This window comes from Tursiops truncatus, chromosome 7, assembly GCF_011762595.2.
Source record: "Tursiops truncatus isolate mTurTru1 chromosome 7, mTurTru1.mat.Y, whole genome shotgun sequence".
In the NCBI taxonomy this organism is placed as follows: domain Eukaryota; kingdom Metazoa; phylum Chordata; class Mammalia; order Artiodactyla; family Delphinidae; genus Tursiops; species Tursiops truncatus.
The window spans coordinates 15,931,684-15,953,223 of record NC_047040.1 but is presented as its reverse complement, the minus strand read 5'-3'; the positions used below and the strand labels follow the sequence as shown (position 1 = coordinate 15,953,223).

The window sequence follows — 21,540 nt, the reverse complement described above, 5'->3', positions numbered from 1 at the left end:
CAAATTCACCAGCATCTATTCCTTGAGCAGTTCTACTCCATTTAATATATTTTTCCCAGAAGAAACAGGTAAAGCAAATAACCGTCCAGTGGCTCACGATCTGCATTCATTTGAAGGTTAAATTTCATATTTCCTTTGTAGTTTGCTGATTTTACTTATTTATTTATTTATTTATTTATCTTTTGCGGTACGCGGGCCTCTCACTGTTGTGGCCTCTCCCGTTGCGGAGCACAGGCTCCGGATGCGCAGGCTCAGTGGCCACGGCTCACAGGCCCAGCTGCTCCGCGGCATGTGGGATCTTCCCGGACCAGGGCACGAACACGTGTCCCCTGCATCGGCAGGCGGACTCTCAACCACTGTGCCACCAGGGAAGCCCTACATATTTATTTTTTTACATCAGTATGACTTCTGATTATAAATGAGTGTGGAAAATACTCTGATGCATGGCATATTCTTTTAACAGAACCATAAACTTTGCAAGGATTCTTCAAGTGATGCTTAGGTCTGAACCCTCCATCCCCAAAGCAGGGATTTTTAATGTAGCAACAAAGACATTTCTGAGCTTTTCAAGCTTAAGAGTATAGAAAAGGAAGTGTTTTCTTTTTTCCCCTGCCCTCAGTTTTAAGGCCTTCACAGAGTCAGCTCTAAATGGCTCACTGATCTATTATTTCTAAGAATTCAGTCTCAACTTTAGCCATAAATTTGAATAGAAATAATGGCAGCCCTTGGTATAAAAACCAGTTAAAATGAGGAAGGGGATCAGAATAGGGAGATTCAAGGAAGTAAATTATTTGGTTTTTATAAGCTTCTAAATTTTCCAAGCCAAAGATTTCAGACAGGAAAGAAGGACAAGGTGAGATTCAATGGGGAAACAGTATTACAAATAGGGTGGCCGAAGTGAAGACGGAGGGGACAACAGCTGGCTCCAGATTGGGCTTCTCAGATCACACAGGGAGTGTTGCGTTCAATTCTAAACACTGCATCAAGAAGGGTCTGCTCAATGTCATGTAAATAGCAGTGGAAGTGAGAGAAGAAGAAGAAAAAACCCAGAACTCCAAAGCCGCTGCTACATGGGGTAGGTCCTAAGGAAAACTGAAGACAATTGGAGGGAAAAGGCAGAAAGGCATGTTTCAGCATAATTTAAGGAAGACCTCTCTAAATTTTGGAGTTATCCAAAAATGAGAAGATTCTATCAAAGTACTGTACTTCCCACTATTGGAGCTGTTCAAACAGGGACTAGATGGCCTCTTGCATAAGATACTGCTGAAGAGATTCAAATGCTGAGCCTGGGGGTGGAAATGGGTGCTTCTGGGATTTTTTCCGTCCTGCCTCTGAATTCTGCAATTGCTCACTGGGGTAGGTATTATGATATCTGGACTCAGAGATCCCTGTATCTGAAAATTAAATAAGAACTAGAAGAAAGCCAGCATAATAAAAATTCCACTTACAAATGGCTCCAATAAACTGAGTCTTATTTTTCTTTTCTAACAGGAAGTCCAGAGATAGGCTGAAGCTGACAACGGAGTGGCTGGGATTTCAGCAAAAGAGAAGTTTCTGGATATAATGTAAGCATCTGCTGCCCTGCAAAGCTGTTTTTGTGTGCAGAAAAGTCTATCCAGAGCTGTGCTTCGGTTAATAAAGTAACATTCAATGTATTAAATTTACACTCTTTTTTCTTAAGTTTTCAGTTTAACTTATTATTCTTATTTTATTTATAAGTTTAAAAAATGTAGGGGCTCTGAATAAATGTACTCCAGTTTGCAAACTTAATTGTATACCTTCAGACATTTTTAACTATAATATAAATGCATTTGACGTCCTTTTAAAAATACTTCGATTTTCTGCCTGACAAACCTTCCCAAGTACCTAAATAATTTTAAAAAGTCTAGTAAATTACCGAAAATGTCCTGATGAGATTACACACACATATGTAAATATGCATAGACACAAACATATACTATATATATAAAACACACAGAAACGTGTCTGTGTGTTTGAATTATGTTTGTGTGTTTGTGTGTGAAGAAGTGGAGGCTGGAGACTAGGGATACAACAGCTGAATAGTCTATATCTGAAAATTAAATAAGAACAAAAAGGACAACTTTCTCCATAGAGAGACAGCATATACAGTAACTAAGTCAAATAGAATGGAGAAATAGAGATGACACTATTTGATAACCTCCTGGATCCTGTCCCGAGACTTCCCAGTTAGGTAAACCTAGGTATTTCTTAGGGTTAAGCTAAGTTGAGTTGGCTTTTTGTTGCTTGACACTGAGGGAGGTCCTCTGTCCATGCCTATGATAATATTCCCTTTCTTCTCCTTCAGGGTGAGAACAGATTTGTTTCATCATAATTTCCTCCTTATCCTCTACGTTTACCTTCTCCTTCTCTATTGTCTTCTGTCTCAAAGTATTTAAACGTATTTATGTATTTCTGAACATAGAGACAGAAAATTCCTGAATGACCTAGTGTTCTTTTCTAGCTACTCCTTGTCTCTCTCACTCCCTTCACACTCAATCCCCTCAAAATATTGATTTCCAAGCACTGTATCCCCCTCTTTAACTTCACACTATTCAAACTACCCCCAAAAAGGTGAACATACTCCACCAAATTGCCAAATACAAGGAACTTTCCCCAGTCCAGTCTCCTTGATTTTTATAGTTGTGACTGCCATTGTTTACTCTTTAAATTCTTCCTTTACATGACACTATTCTATTCTGGTTATCCTCCAGCCTCTCTGCTAGCTCCTTCTCAGCTTTTTCCCCATGTTTATTTCTCTCTATATCCCCCAACCTACAAATATTGGAGTCCTCCTTGGTCTGCTCTTAACCTCTTCCATTGGAGATCTTGTCTACATCCCTGGCTGTACTCACATCTATTGATATGTTATAGATTTCAAAATCTATATCTCCAGCCTATCCAGTGTCCTTCCTAAGCTCCTGTCCTCCAACCTCTCTCCTTAACTAACTCCTATTCACCCTTCAGCATTCATCTCAAGCATCCTCTTCCGGGAAGCCTTTCTTGATTTCTCTTGTTTAATGCTTCTGTGTTGCAGCATTCTCCTCAATCAAAGCAGTTATCACACTGTATAGGAACGATCTGTTGCTATAGCTCTCTTAAAACTGTAAAATCCTTGACGCAGTAATTATGTTGTAGTTATTTTTGTAGCTGGCACATAAAAGATATTCAATCAAAGTTTATTGAATGAATAAAAGAATGGTGGTTGTTGATTATTGCAGACTCATACACTGGACTATTTGTGAAGTAATACAGAACAACGTTCTAGAATTACTTCCTCATAAATCTGTAAGCTGAGATGGCACTTTGGAGCTTCATTTTTAATCTGTTCCTGAGATAATAACTGCATGACACTTATTGTTGAACTCAAGTAATAAATATTATCTACCAACAGTCTATATATCTTCCTGTATAATAATAAGAATCATATTTTTGTCAACTATTTTTTCTCAAATTAATAAACAATTCCTTAGTGACCTCTCCTTGATTTCTGGTCAGGTGAGCCAGTGGGGAAATACTAGGAGAAAGAAAGAAGAGGAAGTAGGAATTTGTATTTATTAGCTTGTATACTATGCGTCTTAAAGCAACTCTATTGAGCCATTCCCCAGGCTCAGTATGAGTCAGAATGCCAGCAAAAAAACCAGATGGCATTCTCAGAGTTTAACAAAGAAAATGTAATGGAGGGACTTTACAGGATGTGGACAATGAATACTGAGCCCCAAAGGGCTATCAGCAGCAGGAAGCCAATACCAGCCCTAGGACTGAAGGGGGAAGGGGAGGAAATGGTGCATCAGGTAACAGGAGCTTGGACGATAGGCACTGAGTGAACTGCAACAAAGAAAGAGGGATAAATTCTCCAGACTTCCCTCTTTGCTCCCTCAGTCTCCCACAGGGCCCTCCCCTTAAAAAAACCCACCTGGAAGCCAGGATGCAAGGGAATGTAGGTCATGCATTCTGGAAGTTAGAGAAGGACAGAGAGTAGGAGGCCAAATACATGATAACCAGGACACACCCTGACTCTGCCTGGGTTTGTCATGGAATAGAGATTAGAAGTAGTTGTCCAATGAAGGAGTTGACTATAACTCCTATTCTCATTCTTTGCTTATTTACATCAATAGAGTAAAACCCCTCCTAAACATTCTCCTCTTAACCAACTCTCCAGATTAACCAACACACTCCATCCCCTCTAAGTACCAGTACTAAGTACCCAGTGGGCTGCCATTCAATTCTGTTCTCAACAGGTGTCATCAGCTTCCCAAGAATCAATGTATTTGTTTCTAAACCTGTTTACGTCAGTTGTACTTCTTGTTGTATTAGGCTATGTAATTATCACGTCAACTCTAAAATATAAATACAAAATGAAATTCCTCTCCTTTGAATCTGCATGGCTCTATAGGTGATCCCAACCAGCGTCATGGCTTAAATTACTATCTATATGTACTGATCATTTACAAGGCTGTGTCTCCTGTCTGGGTCATTCCTTGACATCTTCACTTGAATGTCTAATAGATAATTTAATGTATTCAAAACTGAGCTTTGGAGCTCCACTACAACAACCACCACCCCAAACCTGTTCCACCTGTGCTCTTACCCATCTCGATTAATGGTAGCTCCATCCTGCTACTTGAGCAGGACGAGAACTTTGCATTCATCCTTGATTTTTTCGTTTCCTTCACATCTCATACCATATCTGTCAGAAAGTCCATTGTTTCTATGTTTAAATTATATCCAAATTATGCTGACTCCTAATCACCTCCACTATCATTATGTTGGTCTGAGCCACCATCATCTTTTACCTGAATTCTTTCAAGTTTCCTAACTGGTCTCCCTGTATCTACACTCTATTCTTAACCTAGCAATGTCATCCTCATGACTGATTATGTCATTTCTTTGCTTAAATTCATTTGTTCCCCTTTTCCCTCAGAGAAAAAGCCAAAGTCCTTATAATGGTCCACAAGACCCTGTATGATCTGGCTCCGGGGGTCCCTCTCTGAGTTCATGTCTTATGATTTTCCTTCCTGATGACTCTGTTCCTCCCACACTGGCCTCCTGGCTTATCCTTGAACATTCTAGACACAGACCCAAACTGGAACCTTGGATCTAGTTGTTCCTTATATCTGGAACGCTTCTCCAGATGTCTTTAAGTCCTACTTCCCTCCCTCTAAATCTTAGCTCAAATGTCAACATCTCATTAAAAGCAATTGCGTCATTTAAAATTGCAGACCTGGGACTTCCCTGGTAGTCCAGTGGGTAAGACTCCGTGCTCCCAGTGCAGGGGGTCCAGGTTCGATCCCTGGTCAGGGAACTAGATCCCACATGCATGTCACAACTTAGAGTCTGCATGCTGCAACTAAAACCTGGCTCAGCCTAAATAAATAAATAAATAAAATTGCAGACCTTTCCCCAGGACCCCTGTTCCTTCTGATCTCATTACTTTCCCCATTGCATTTAGCACCTTCTAATACACTTTATAATTTGATTATACATTGTGCTTATTGTTTGATGTCTACTCAATAGAATGTAAGCTTCCCCAGGCACATAACTGAAGCTTCATTGATATATCCAAGGCACTCAGAACAGTGACAGTTACATGGTAAGGCTCAAATACTGTTGAAATAATTAAAGAAAAAATGTTTAAGAAGTGCAACATTTTGAAAGTACTGTTTTGGGCAATGTAGATTTGTTCCTAATTTTGTATTTCTAACTTATTATTTCCCCTCTTTGATCTTAAAAGAAAACAAAAAAGCAAGTGCTGTGAATTTTCTAGAAAGGAGCAAGTTGAAGAACCTCAAAATATAATTGTGCTTAGAACTACTGAATGGAATCAAAAAACCTGAGTTGGCTCATCAGAACGTAAAAATAAAGCAGGAGCCACATTTTTTATGTCGGTGAGTCCTTATAACTCTTTTTTAATACTCTATAAAATTATCATACTTTCATCTCCGGGTCTAGGGGATTTTTCCCTTTTAAAATTCTTCTGTAAAAAACGTCACAAATCTAATAGGACAGAAACCCTTAAAACCACAGATACGATCAAGGCTCACTTCCCTAATAAATGTGCAACGAGACACTTGTCAGCCCTTGAAATAATGAGCTGTGATCTATGATAAATGGGCCAATAACACGTTTTCCAGGGCAGCATAGTTCAGATTGTTAGGAAATAGTTGAATCACAGCAGGATCTTATTTTTACACAAATTACTTCTAAACTCAAAACACATCTAAAATTAATTTCTTTCATCACATTAACACTGGGCTGTTAATCACTGGAATGTGTGCTGGTATTTGACAGACATAAAAAATTGATTTGCATTTGCAAGAGGAGGAGGGCACACATAAAAGAATCGTGTTCCTCATGTGGAATAAAGTTTCTAATATACTGCTCTATAAAATATATTGCTTGTTTACTAGTCACAGATGATTGTAAAGGTGAGTGCGGTAATGGCTTAATGAACTTCAAATTAAAAGAGCTGACCTTTCTTTAACAGCATGCATGAATTAAGAACAATATCTAATACAACATGCCTGCAACAAAAAGAATGAAATTATAAAATGCTTCAACTCCTCTTGTTAATTTCTGGGAGTTAATTTATTCATTCATTTAGTCATAAATACACACCAAAAAAATTATTGAATTTCTATGATTCCATACTCACATACGGCTCAAAGTCTAAGGTAGAAAATAATTTAAGGTAAACATGCAATAATTACTGTGACAGTGGAATGTATAGGATGCGGTGAGAATATAGGTGAAGACCAGGCTAACTACCTCCTCTGCAAAACAGGAATTAGTAATAGTTCCTACCTTAGAGGCTTAAGATGACGATTAAAGGAGCTAAGGCACACGGAAGAACTTAAACAGAACCCGGCCCATGGTGACCACTCTGTCATGTTGGCCTTTATTACAAGCCTATTCAAGCCACACATTATTAAACATCCATGTCAGGCATGAAACTAAGCATAGAGAATACATTAGTGGATAAAATGGAGGTTTTTTCCTACCCATGTCATAATGCTTACAGTCTAGCGGGGAAGACTACATCATGTAACTAGTGTTCCAGGAGAGGATGCAAAGGGTCCTGTGAAAAGAGACAGCCAGGCCACTAACAACTCTAGGAACTCAGGAAAGTTCTACAGAGATTGTAATAGAAACAGAATCAGTGGGTGTCCTCTCAGGATCCTGGCCACTAGGTTTACAACTAGGGTTAAGTCATCGCGTCACACAGCTGGGGATGTGCTGACCTGATGAGGGAGGAAAGGGCTATCTCCCAAAGGAGTCACCAGCCTAAGCCATCATGCACTAGCAGGGGAGGTACACAGGGGGCTGAATTCTGGAAATGCTTGATTAAGGAGGCAGAACATTAAATTGGATAAGGAAGAGTTTGTTGCCTCAGTTGAATCCTATCTCTCTGTCCCAAGTGATAAGATTTACTACCCTGACCATGACCCCAGGAGACAGTGCTAACTCATTACTAGCATGGTCCTAGAGACATGAAAAAGCAATGGCTGATGCCAAAAGGACAGAATTGTGGTGGAGAAGGGGATTAAAAGGCTCAGGGAAGAGGAATGGACCTATACTATGTCCATAGTGGCCAGAAGACCCTCCAGATGATTATGTCCCATGGGAGGACCCAGAGGACACAAAACACACCAAGGCCACAAGAATGTGCTGGTGAGAGGGGCACCAGCATCACTAAGAAGTTCGGCAGTGGTTCCCTTGTGTAGGTCCAGGCTGACAGTAGGAGAAGCTGTTTACAGAACTTGCCTCACCAATAGCAATCAAATGATGCAATACCAAAACAGTAGTGGTCTGGTGATGAGACGTAACTGCCAAAAGTCTGAGGGGTCTCAGGGGGCTGGCAAAACTGTTGTGGAGTCTCTACAAGTTATAGAGATGGCTAAGAGACTACAGGGGCCCTGGGGGAAATAAAGATGGACAACTGACAAAGATCCTACTCAGTTTGTACCAGCAGAAGAAATCAAGGGTGGATTACCAGTAGGCTAAGGGTAGTTACCCAATAAACAGTCACAATCTCTTTCCCAGTTCCCAGACCTGAGCCAGTTTTCCGACCTGCATCCCTCTGATTGATGAAGTGGCCAGGTCCTCAGAAGGATCTGAAACATCTCGTCAAATACACACAATGGTGATTCCCCCAGTCCTTCTGCAAAGGGACCCACAGCCAATTATGTATAACTGCACCCTGGAGAAAACGGACTAGCCAGACATCTCAAGAATGGTTGGACACAGGATCTGAATGGAAATTAACACCCAGACACATGAAATACCCCAGGCCTCTCCCCCTGTTAGAGTCGGGGCATATAGAAGCCATGTAAGAACTAGAATCCTGACCACATTTAGCATACAGTGGGTCAAACTGGGTCTACTGGACCCACTTCACGTCATTTCTCCAGTCTCAAAATATATAACTGAGATCAACATATTAGGCAGCTGACACCTTGTTCTGTGGGTTAAGAGCTTTCAAAGAAGGGAAATCAAAGTAGAAGTCTCTGAACCTGACTTCCTCTGGCCAAGAAAAGAAACCACAAGCAATATTGCATCCCTGGAGGATGGCAAATGTGAGTGATCTGATAAAGGTTCTGATACACAATTCCAATGTGTGGAGTGGGGGACAGTTTCCACACCAAGAAATTCCTGGACACCAGATGGAGGTCCTACAATTCAACTCAATTCTGACACAACCCAGAGACAGCATCACATTCCACAGGTTGAGGCTCAGTCCCACAAGATTGCCCCTCCCCTTCACATGCCACTCACAAGCCAGGTTGTCACTTATGCTTCTGATCGATGGGCTATACATCAGAGATTCCCGCAACCCCCTTTTGGGGTCAATTAGTTTCCTAGAGCAACTCAGATAACTCAGAGGACATTTTGTTTACTAGATTACTGGTTTACAGGCACAGCCTGGAGATATTGCAGGTTCGGTTGCATAGTTCCTGACCACCACAATAAAGGGAATATCACAATAAAGCAAGTCACATGAATATTTTGGTTTCCCACTTCATGTAAAAGTCATGTTTACATTATACTGTAGTTTATTAAGTGTGAAGCAAAAGAACCAATGTACATACCTAAATTTAAAAATACTTTATTGTTAGCATTGTGTTTTTTTTTAACATTGGAATATATGCACAATTTTGTGTGCACATGTTTTTCTTTTTTAACTTTTATTAAAATATAGTTGCTTTAAAATATTGTGTTAGTTTCTACTGTACAACGAAGTGAATCAGCTATACGTAAACATATATCCCTTCTTTTTTGGATTTCCTTCCCATTTAGGTCACCACAGAGCACAGAGTTCCCTGCAGTATACAGTAGGTTCTCATTAGTTATCTATTTTATACAGAGTATCAATAGGGTATGTATGTCAATCCCAATCTCCCAATTCATCCCACCTCCCCCTTTCCCCCTTGGTATCCATACGTTTGTTCTCCATGTCTGTGTCTCTATTTCTGCTTTATAAATAAGATCGTCTATACCAATTTTTTCAGATTTCACATATAAGTGTTAATATACGATATTTGTTTTACTCTTTCTGACTTACTTCACTCTGTATGACAGTCTCTAGGTCCAACTACGACTCTACAAATGACCCAATTTCTTTCCTTTTTATGGCTGAGTAATATTCCATTGTATATATGTACCACATCTTCTTTACCAGTTCCTCTGTTGATGGACATTTAGGTTGCTTCCATGTCCTGGCTATTGTAAATAGTGCTGCAATGAACATTGGGGTGCATATATCTATTTTTTTTTAACATCTTTATTGGAGTATAACTGCTTTACAATGGTGTGTTAGTTTCTGCTTTATAACAAAGTGAATCAGCTATACATACACATATATCCCCATATCTTCTCCCTCTTGCGTCTCCCTCCCACTCTCCCTATCCCACCCCTCTAGGTGGTCACAAAGTACTGAGCTGATCTCCCTCTGCTATGTGGCTGTTTCCCACTAGCTATCTATTTTACATTTGGTAGTATATATAAGTCCATGCCACTCTCTCACTTCGTCCCAGCTTACCCTTACCCCTCCCCATGTCCTCAAGTCTAATCTCTATGTCTGCATCTTTATTCCTGTCCTGCCCCTAGGTCCTTCAGAACTACTTTTTTTTTTTTTTTTAGATTCCATATATATATGTGTTAGCATACAGTATTTGTTTTTCTCTTTCTGACTTACTTCACTCTGTATGACAGATGCTAGGTCCATCCACCTCACTACAAATAACTCAATTTCATTTCTTTTTATGGCTGAGTAATATTCCATTGTATATATGTGCCACATCTTCTTTATCCATTCATCTGTTGATGGACACTTAGGTTGCTTCCATATCCTGGCTATTGTAAATAGAGCTGCAATGACAATTGTGGTACATGACTCTTTTTGAATTATGGTTTTCTCAGGGTATATGCCCAGTAGTGGGATTGCTGGGTCCTATGGTAATTCTATTTTTAGTTTTTTAAGGAACCTCCATACTGTTCTCCATAATGGCTGTATCAATTTGTTGCTAGCATTTTTTTTCTTTTTCATATTGAGCTGCATGAGCTGTTTGTATATTTTGGAGATTAATCCTTTGTCAGTTGCTTCATTTGCAAATATTTTCTCCTATTCTGAGGGCTGTCTTTTTGTCTTGATTGTACTTTCCTTTGCTTTGCAAAAGTTTTAAGTTCCATTAGGTCCCATTTGTTTATTTTTGCTTTTATTTCCATTACTTTAGGAGGTGGATCAAAAAAGATCTTGCTGTGATTTATATCAAAAAGTGTTCTTCCTATGTTTTCCTCTGAGTTTTATAGTGTCCGGTTGTACATTTAGGTCTCGAATCCATTTTGAGTTTATTTTTGTGTATGGTGTTAAGGAGTGTTCTAATTTCTTTCTTTTACATGTAGCTGTCCAGTTTTCCCAGCACCACTTATTGAAGAGACGGTTTTTTCTCCATTGTATATCCTTGCCTCTTTTGGCATAGATTAGTTGACCATAGGTGCGTGGGTTTATCTCTGGGTTTTCTATTCTGTTCCATTGATCTATATTTCTGTTTTTGTACCGGTACCATATTGCCTTGATTACTGTAGTTTTGTAGTATAGTCTGAAGTCAGGGAGTTTGATTCGTCCAGCTCCATTATTTTCCCTCAAGACTGCTTTGGCTATTCGGGCTCTTTTGTATCTCCATACAAATTTTAAGATTTTTTGTTTTAGTTCTGTAAAAAATGCCATTGGTAATTTGATAGGGACTGCATTGAATCTGTAGATTGCTTTGGGTAGTATAGTCATTTTCACAATATTGATTCTTCCAATCGAAGAACATGGTATGTATCTCTCCATCTGTTTGTGTCATCTTTGACTTCTTTCATCAGTGTCTTATACTTCCCTCTTAGAAGGGCTTTTGCTGCATCCCATAGGTTTTGGATCATCGTGTTTTCATTGTCATTTGTCTCTAGGTATATTTTGATTTCCTCTTTGATTTCCTCAGTGATCTCTTGGTTATTTAGTAATGTATTGCTTAGCCTCCATGTATTTGTGTATTTTACATTTTTTCCCCTGTAACTGATTTCTAATCTCATAGCGTTGTGGTCAGGAAAGATGCTTGATATGATTTCAGTTTTCTTAAATTTGCCGAGGCATCATTTGTGACCCAAGTTGTAATCTATCCTGGAGAATGTTCCATGTGCACTTGCGAAGAAAGTGTAATCTGCTGTTTTTGGATGGAATGTCCTATAAATATCAATTAAATCTATCTGGTCTATTGTGTCATTTAAAGCTTCTGTTTCCTTATTTATTTTCATTTTGGATTATCTGTCCATTGGTGTAAGTGAGGTGTTAAGGTCCTCCATTATTATTGTGTTACTGTCGATTTTCTCTTTTATAGCTGTTAGCAGTTGCCTTATGTATTGAGGTGCTTGTATGTTGGGCGCATATGTATTTATAATTCTTATATATTCTTCTTGGATTCATCCCTTGATCATTATGTAGTATCCTTCCTTGTCTCTTGTAACATTCTTTATTTTAAAGTCTATATTATCTGATATGAGTATTGTTACTCCAGCTTTCTTTTGATTTCCATTTGCATGGAATATCTTTTTCCATCCCCTCACTTTCAGTCTGTAGGTGTCCCTAGGTCTGAAGTGGGTCTGTTGTAGACAACATATAGATGGATCTTGTTTTTATATCCATTCAGCCAGTCTATGTCTTTTGGTTGGAGCATTTAATCCATTCACGTTTATGGTAATTATCAATATGTATGTTCCTATTACCATTTTCTGAATTGTTATGGGTTTGTTTTTGTAGGTCCTTTTCTTCTCTTGTGTTTCCCACTTAGAGAAGTTCCTTTAGCATTTGTTGTAGAGCTGGTTTGGTGGTACTGAATTCTCTTAGCTTTTGCTTGTCTGTAAAGTTTTTGATTTCTCCATTGAATCTGAATGAGATCCTTGCCAGGTAGAGTAATCTTGGTTGTACGTTCTTCCCTTTCATCACTTTAAGTATATCATGCCACTCCCTTCTGGCTTGTAGAATTTCTGCTGAGAAATCAGCTGTTAACCTTATGGGAGTTCCGTTGTATGTTATTTGTCATTTTTCCCTGTTGCTTTTAATAATTTTTCTTTGTCTTTAATTTTTGTCAGTTTGATTACTATGTGTCTCGGCATGTTTCTCCTTGGGTTTATCCTGTATGGGACTCCCTGCACTTCCTGGACTTGGGTGGCTATTTGCTTTCCCATGTTAAGGAAGTTTTCAACTATAATCTCTTCAAATATTTTCTCGGGTCTTTTCTCTCTCTCTTCTCCTTCTGGGACCCCTATTATGCGAATGTTGGTGTGTTTAATGTTGTCCCAGAGGTCTCTTAGGCTGTCTTCATTTCTTTTCATTCTTTTTTCATTATTCTGTTCTGTGGCACTGAATTCCACCATTCTGTCTTCCAGGTCACTTATCTGTTCTTCTGCCTCAATTATTCTGCTATTGATTCCTTCTAGTGTCCTTTCCATTTCAGTTATTGTATTGTTCATCTCTCTTTGTTTGTTCTTTAATTTTTCTAGGTCTTTGTTAATCATTTCTTGCATCTTCTCAATCTTTGCCTCCATTCTTTTTCCGAGGTCCTGGATCATCTTCACTATCATTATTCTGAATTCTTTTTCTAGAAGGTTGCCTACGTCCACTTCATTCAGTTGTTTATCTGGGGTTTTCTCTTGTTCCTTCGTCTGGTACAAAGTCCTCTGCCTTTTCATTTTGTCTGTCCTTCTGTGAATGTGGTTTTCCTTCCACATGCTGCAGAATTGTAGTTCTTCTTGCTTCTGCTGTCTGCCTTCTGGTGGATGAGGCTATCTAAGAGGCTTGTGCAAGCTTCCTGATGGGAGGAACTGATCCTGGGTAGAGCTGGGTGTTGCTCTGGTGAGCAGAGCTCAGTAAAACTTTAATCCACTTGTCTGCTGATGGGTGGGGCTGGGTTCCCTCCTTTTTGGTTGTTTGGCCTGAGGTGACCCAACACTGGAGCCTACCTGCCTCTTTGGTGGGGCTAATGGTGGATTCTGGGAGGGCTCATGCCAAGGAGTACTTCCCAGAACTTCAGCTGCCAGTGTCCTGGTCCTCACGATGAGACACAGCCACCCCCTGCCTCTGCAGGAGACCCTCCAACACTAGCAGGTAGGTCTGGTTCAGTCTCCTATGGGGGTCACTGCTCCTCCCCTGGGTCCCGACGAACACACTACTTTGTGTGTGCCCTCCAAGAGTGGAGTCTATGTTTCCCCCAGTCCTGTCAAAGTCCTGCAATCAAATCCTGCTGCCCTTCAAAGTCTGATTCTCTAGGAATTCCTCCTCCTGTTGCCAGACCCCCAGGTTGAGAAGCCTGACGTGGGGCTCTGAACCTTCACTCCAGTGGGTGGACTTCTGTGGTATAAGTGTTCTCCAGTTTGTGAGTCACCCACCCAGCAGTTATGGGATTTGATTTTACTGTGATTGTGCCCTTCCTACCATCTCATTGTGGCTTCTCCTTTGTCTTTGGATGTGGGGTATCTTTCTTGGTGAGTTCTAGTGTCTTCCTGTCGATGATTGTTCAGCAGTTAGTTGTGATTCCAGTGCTCTCGCAAGAGGGAGTGAGCACACATCCTTCTACTCCACCATTTGAACCAATCTCCAAATGGTGACTCTTATATGATCAGCTAGAGGAGGGGGAACAGCCAGAGCTTGGTTTCAGATGGTTAATCCTTGTTTTGTGGGTAAAGGATGAAAGTGTTTGGCAGCTGCACTACAGCCTCACTCGGGAGGCGGCTTTGAAAGCTAAAGGTGAGGGAAAACCATCCAATAGGCAGAGAGTTAGGTACAGCACCTGATCGTCCCCTTTGTGGGGAAAGGGAAGGGGCCTGACTCACGGGTAGTGATGAATGGCCTGGCCATCTGGGCAAAGACCTGGAATGAAAAAGACTGAGATATCAGGACGAGGAGAAGTTTGGGGATGGATGGACACAGAAGTGGATAGCAAGTGTGGAGACCTTTGCGTTACATTATAATGCCAACCTAAGCTAATCAGGAAGTTATGAGTTTTGCATAGTTATAATCTTTGCTTTTAATATAATTTATTTGTAAGTTTATACAATTTAATTTCTAATAATAACCTAGCATGTAAAATTCCTCAAAATTTAACAATGACTCTTGCTGGTAGGAGCCAGCTCCGATGCACCAGCAGACCTGGGAGTGACTTGGTTAAGTTTTTTGCTAAAAGGCAGAAGGAGGAATCAGGATACATAATATGTCACGTAATAGGAAAACAAAGATAGTAAAATATTTGCACATTTAACTGTGTGGCTTTTAAAACTTACATTGCGGGCTTCCCTGGTGACGCAGTGGTCAAGAATCTGCCTGCCAATGCAGGTGACACGGGTTCGAGCCCTGGTCTGGGAAGATCCCACATGCCGCGGAGCAACTGGGCCCGTGAGCCACAACGACTGAGCCTGCGCATCTGGAGCCTGTTGCTCCGCAACGAGAGGCCGCGACAGTGAGAGGCCCGCGCACCGCGATGAAGAGTGGCCCCCGCTTGCCGCAACTAGAGAAAGCCCTCGCACAGAAACGAAGACCCAACACAGCCAAAAATAAATAAATAAATAAACCTTAAAACTTACATGGCTACATTTTCTTTATTGAGGTGTTTCAAGAAGGAGTGAAAAATGTTAGCATAAAGCTCAAAGCTTGGGGAAGACAGGCCCATGTCAATTTGAAACAATATAAGTAGCCAGTAAGTCCATGGAGAGAAATTTTATGCAGTGTATTGTACGCTAATGTGATTAAATGCATCATTCTGAACTTCTGAGAGCGTTCATTTCTCTGTGCTTTCTTTATTCACCAGGAGCAGGATCTTCTACAAGTCACAGCATCAGCCACTTTAGTTCATAAACTTTTTTTTTTTTTTTTTTTTTTTTTTTTTTTTGCGGTACGTGGGCCTCTCACTGTTGTGGCCTCTCCCGTTGCGGAGCACAGGCTCCGGACGCGCAGGCCCAGCGGCCATGGCTCACGGGCTCAGCCGCTGCGCGGCATGTGGGACCTTCCCGGACCGGGGCACGAACCCGTGTCCCCTGCATCGTCAGGCGAACTCTCAACCACTGCGCCACCAGGGAAGCCCTAGTTCATAATCTTGATTAAGTTTATTTAATCTGAAATTACATCAAAGCTAAATAAATCAAGGCAGATTCTTCTTAGCATTCACATTACATCTATGACTATAAAAAACCTGGAAAGAATAAAACTGAACTAATTCTGAAAATTTTACTTGTCTTCAATGGCTTAAAAAGCCAGCAGACTGATTCACTTTGTTATAAAGCAGAAACAAACACACCACTGAAAAGCAATTATACTCCAATAAAGATGTTAAAAAAAAAAAAAGCCAGCAGAATATCTAATATGATAAAACATAAAGAGCTCATTTGAAGAGCGATTAAGTAAATACCTAGTAGCCAAGCTAAATTAGTAAAGAAGTGAGGCGTCAATGCAAATGATAGAATAAAATATCATTTGGAGAGCAGCGTGTTTCAAGATGCACATTGCAACTAGTTCATATTCTTATTCTGTCTTTCTCATGGACCACACTAGAGGGCGAACTTTGTCTTCTCTATAAATGTTCCCAATGCACATCTTTATAAAGGGGTAAGACGGTCTTGGCTAAGGAAGATTGCTAATTTTCAGGGACTTTTTAAAACAACTGAGTAAGCAATTAGAAAAACTGGAATCAAAGGCTGCCAGGAAAACACAGTGTTTTAAAAGCAGAAGCCAATTTGAAAAACAAAACAAAACAAACAAAAGAATACCCTGTCCTGCATCAATGATTAATAAGCTTTGTATCTGGCACTTTATAAAGTGTGTTATGAAATTTGTCCCTCCATGTTCTTACAGAGACTGTATATGTTTTAGTCCATTTTTAAGCTGAGGAAATTGAAGCTCAGGGATTTTAAGAAATCAGCTCAAGGTCAAACAGGTTTAAAGGAAGCAACTGAGTTGAGGCACGATTTAAACCAGTTCTTCTCTTTTCATGCTTGTCGCCCACCCCACAATCCTCAGTAGCCTTTCATCGAAGAACTCAGGACATCCCAGGGCAGAAACCAGGCTAGCCATTCTTACATGAACAAACTAGACTCTGGATGTCCCTGCTTTATAAGAGCTAATGAGCAGAAACCTTTCCTGACATCTGTTATCTCTCTTAAGGCTATGTTTAAATCATTGACTTAAAATACAATTATGATACATGGATGATCATTTTGCCCCAGGAAGAATATAATAGGGTATGCACTCATTTATTTACTTACATTAAATAAAGCTTTATAAAGAAACTCTTTAAGTTCCAATCCAAATTAAGAGAAAATATAAATTAGAATGTGATTACTTAAGTCACAGAGGAACCATTGCTTTCAAAAGGATTCACTCCAGGGTTCCCTTGAACCGAGAGCTGCCCAGCTGTATGTTAAATGATGCCATTTACTATGCAAGACTCAATTTACATAGAAAATGCCCAGAAACAGAGCTGTTATCCAAGACGCATCTGCACTGTACTTTGTATAGCAGCAAGATTTAAATTTATGGAAAATACCACATGGGAAAGAATCTACAGCGGCGTATGGCTCCACCTCCGGCCCATAAATGGTGAGGCTGAAATGATTCTAAAGTTTCATCTGGTTCTTTCCCTTGCCCCCAGTTGCAGACCTGGAACTAAGTATCTAAGTTCTGAAAACAGCCGTCAGAAGTATCCACAGCCTCCTACGGAAGCGCCATTCTCCTCCTCCACAACGCATTCCACTTGTGCCCAGAAATGTAGCAGATGCCCAGAGCTGATTAAAGAAAAGACTCGGTCGGTCTTTCCCTTCATGGAGTTTATGTCCCACCCATCACCAGGTGCTTACGTGCCTCCTCGTGCAACACACAAGCAAACCACCAGCGATGGGACTGAGCAATATAACGCGTGTGATTGGATGATTTAGTCACGTGTTCCCTACTCTTGGGCAGATACTCACATGCCTGTCAGGCATTTTGTTTTGTCCACAGTGTTTCTCCCCTCTTTGCAGAGGGCTTGGGGAAGAGGTGCAATGAAAAGGAAATTGGTGGAAAACAAGAAACAAAAAAGGAGAGACGTTTTCTGAGTACATATTAGAAATTGGTTTACTTTCTATTTATGTATTCACTTGTTTGTTTATGTATTTATTACCTTGCCTCATTCTAGAAAGATATTTAAAGCAGCATATGATACAAGCACCACATCATTATGAAAATAGAAAATCGGAGGGAAGGAGAGAAAAAGAAACTAAGATAAGGGAAAGGTTAGTATTCCAATAACATGTGATAAAATCCTATACATTTTGGTAGAGTTCCGCAAAAATATTTCTAGAAAGATATTCCTGAATATCAGGCAGGCTTTTAAAATCCTAAACGGGTTTGGTTCTCAGCAAGCCATTCCAAAGGGGCAACACTGTTGGTTACACAATTTACATCAGATTAAAGAGCAGAGCAGCTCTTCCAAAGAGACCCAGTTCATCCGGGTACCAAGGCCTCTGAGAAATCTCTTCCTTCAGTTCTCAACTTGTAGGCGCCACCCCAACAGTAAGCTCAACAAAGTAAGCTTTGGAGATCTGTAGTAGGCTGGTGGCCCAATGATAAAACTCAGCCTAAAGAAAGGGGTTCTGTGAGGGAAAAGCAATGTAGAGGTTAGACAATGCTGTGCGGGGGCAGGGGGGTGCAAATAGAGGAAGGAAAGAGAAAAGAAGGGATGTAGCAGGATGTACGGGGCAGAATCAACATCTTCTGGATGTAGAGGGAGTAGAAGGGAAGCAGAGAAGGGACATGTGGGCTTAAAAGTCATCCTCTTCCTCAGGCAGATCTTAATGTCATAGGGAAGAATCTCTGTATTCTATTACAAATTAATCCCTAAAGGGATGTTGCCTATAAGTTTAAATTATACATAATGGCCTATCCCTGGGAACCCTGCCTCCCAGGTAATGAGCATTAAGCTAAAATACCTGTGTTTAGTTCACAGGAAACATCCTGACCAGGCCCACCTATGAATGGCTGCTGGAAGGAAGAAATGAACACATCACCTCTGGAACTAGGAAATGTTTGACTTTACTCTCACCTCTTTGAGTATAAAAGAAGCCTGAATTCTAATTCAGACAAGATGGTTCTTTGGACAGTAGTCCACTATCTTCTTGGTCTGCTGGCTTTCCAAATAAAGTCTCTATTCTTTGCCTAAAAAACTCGTCTCTCGATTTATTGGCCTGTCGCGCTGCGAGCAATACAAGCTTGGACTCAGTTACACTAACACTGTCTCTCCCATTTAGGAGGAGGGAAGACCAGCCAAACCCTTTCTAGGATTTCAGTGTCTGCCTACATTTGAAAAGAGGAGGGAGTTCAGATCAGTGAAGTATGCTCTGTGGGGCTGTGGTCTGGCCCACTGACTGTGACTCCTGTGTCCCGTGGCCTGGTCACAAGCCCTAAAATACCATAGTAAAAAGACATGTAAGAACTCAGTGAAAACCCAGGAGGAAGGTTGTATGTGAATGTGGGTGTGGAGAGTTCCCATGGTTGATCAGCCCTGGTGCCTGAGAAGAACTGTGTTGGAATACGGGGCTTCCTGATCATTTCCAGATGGTGGCATGCATGGAAAGTACAGTACTCGTGGCCAGAGGGGCCAGCTGGGGACTTAGACTGCCACAGCCTCACCTGGCTACCCCTAGCACACCAGTACCTCCTCAACCCTCTCACCTCATCATGGCATGTTGCCATGGGAAGTCCTGCTAATGGAAAGACCCCCTGGACAGAAAGGTGGGTTCAAGCCCTCATCCAGTCAGCCATGAAGTTCTGTCCATTTCCCCTAAGAAAGACTGCAGTCAAGGTCCAGAGTACTGTGGGGACATAGAAGGAAGGAGAAAATTCTAAATGAGTGATTGGGGGAGTAGCATTTAAACTGAACCTTCAAGGAAGACTATGTGTGTTTTTTTATTATTATCATGCAAGCTTGTCAAGGGAAGAAAGCCTTATCTACCCTCCTATCTCTGTGCCCACTTCTGAGCTGGCCCACCGCATAAGGGATGCTTGATGTGGTGATCTAACCATCTGTGGAATGCATGGAGACTCAAGAACTTTCCCTCAGTTTAAGTGGAGACCCAGATGATGTCCTCTAGCAGATGCTGGAAATTCTGCAGGCAGAGTCAGCCTCTGGATGAGCAGCCTCTGCGGTAGCACTGGGTCCACACTTAGAAGGACCCTGTGCTTGGTGTCGTGCTCTGCTGTCGCCTTTTTGAATTTCTTAATAATTTGTGAACAAGGGGCCTGTCCTTTCATTTTGCACTGAGCCCTGCAAATTATGTAGGCAATCTGGCTGTAGCTTTTATCCTTTGCCAAAGGACACTATTGGTCCCTGTGGAGTAGGTACTGACAGGGTGTTTCAGGGTTATGGACAAGGGGCCATCTTCCAAAGAGAGGAGGCGTCCTAAAAACTGCCTGCATAATGGAAGACAACATGAGAAAAGTGTCTCAACTTGGACAAAGTCTTCTTCCAACAACCGTACAACACCACACCTAGGCTTCGGATCATGAAGCAGAGCCTGAACACTTTACCATTTCCCCACCAGCAATTTTTCGCCACATTGTACCCTTTCTTCCATCCAAATCCTAGAAGAACCCCCCCCCCCCAAAATTCACCTTCCTCGTTGTTGTAGGCATAGTTATTCTTTCTAGACCCCTCTTTAACTACAAGCTCCTTCAGAGACGGGCTTCACCTTCTCTCCCTTTACATCCCACACCACAAAGTGCCCTATTATAAATAATAGTGGTCAAACAATAATAGTAAGATCTTACAATTGCATCCCTTTGCATGTTAAAAATACTTTTGCGTAAATCGTCTTATTTGATGATTGCAATGACCCCATGAGGGGGTCATCTGTAAAGGGAAAACACTCCTGTGTTTCCCCTTTACTCACAAGCATAATACTTCTGACACAAGATGCTTGGGGTTTCAACACATCAAGCAATTCTGCGACACCAGCTGGGTCTCCTACAATTCAATTCAGTTCTGACACTATCTACCTGGCCTTAGTGTCAGATCCTACTAGTTAAGGGTTCGTCCCACAAGGCTGTCCCCACTTCAGATACCAATCGCAAGCCCCAGGTTGTCACCTGTATTTCTGACTGACCAGCTATAAATTGGGGTTCTCATGATCCTCTCCTTGGGTTTGATAATTTCTAGAAAGGCTCACAAAACTCAGGGAAACACTCATTTACTTGTACATGTTTGTTATAAAGGATACAAAAAAGGATAGGAGCGTCTGTTCTGGTGGAGTTGAGGTGTGCCACCCTCCCAGCGTGTAGATGTGCTCACCAATCCCTGTAATTTTGGGATGTGTATGGAGGACTCATCTAATCAGGCTCAATCATTAATTCGGTCTCTCCTCCCTCTCCCCCCCGGAGGATGCGTGGGTGAGGTGGGTAGTTCCAAGTTTCTAATCATGGCTTTTGGTCTTTCTGATGACAAGTCCACATCCTGAAGCTATTCAGGGGCCCACTCAGAATTGCCTCGTTAGAACAAAAGATACTCCTATCCATCACCCAGGAAATGTCAAGGGTTTCAAGAGCCCTGTATCAGAAACTGGGGTCAAAGATCAAATATAAGGAAAATAGATGCTCCTAGTGTGTTTTTTTAAATAAATTTATTTATTTATGTTTGGGCACCTTGGGTCTTCATCGCTGCGTGAATGTTTTCTCTAGTTGCGACTAGCAGGGGCTACTCTTCTTTGCGGTGCACGGGCTTCTCATGGCGGTGACTTTCTTGTTGTAGAGCACAGGCTCTAGGCACGCGGGCTTCAGTAGCTGTGGCATTTGGGCTCAGTAGTTGTAGTTCACGGGCTCTAGAGTGCAGGCTCAGTAGTTGTGGCGCACGGGCTTAACTGCTCCGCAGCATGTGGGATCTTCCCGGACCAGGGCTCGAACCCATGTCCCCCGCATTGGCAGGTGGATTCTTAACCACTGCGCCACCAGGGAAGCCCTGCTCCTAG

General features: G+C 41.3%; 2 long non-coding RNA genes across 2 annotated transcripts in view; one reads left to right on the top strand and one right to left on the bottom strand.

Annotated features, from left to right (window-relative positions):
• The window catches only part of LOC141279054 (uncharacterized), a 142,336-nt gene that overhangs the window by 103,098 nt on the left and 17,698 nt on the right, over positions 1 to 21,540 (bottom strand). The gene's annotated exons all lie outside the window — the stretch shown is intronic.
• Positions 13,260 to 15,134, top strand: LOC117312934 (uncharacterized). The gene is made up of 2 exons (XR_012332966.1): positions 13,260 to 13,663; positions 14,861 to 15,134. It is a non-coding gene; the product is annotated as an uncharacterized lncRNA (long non-coding RNA).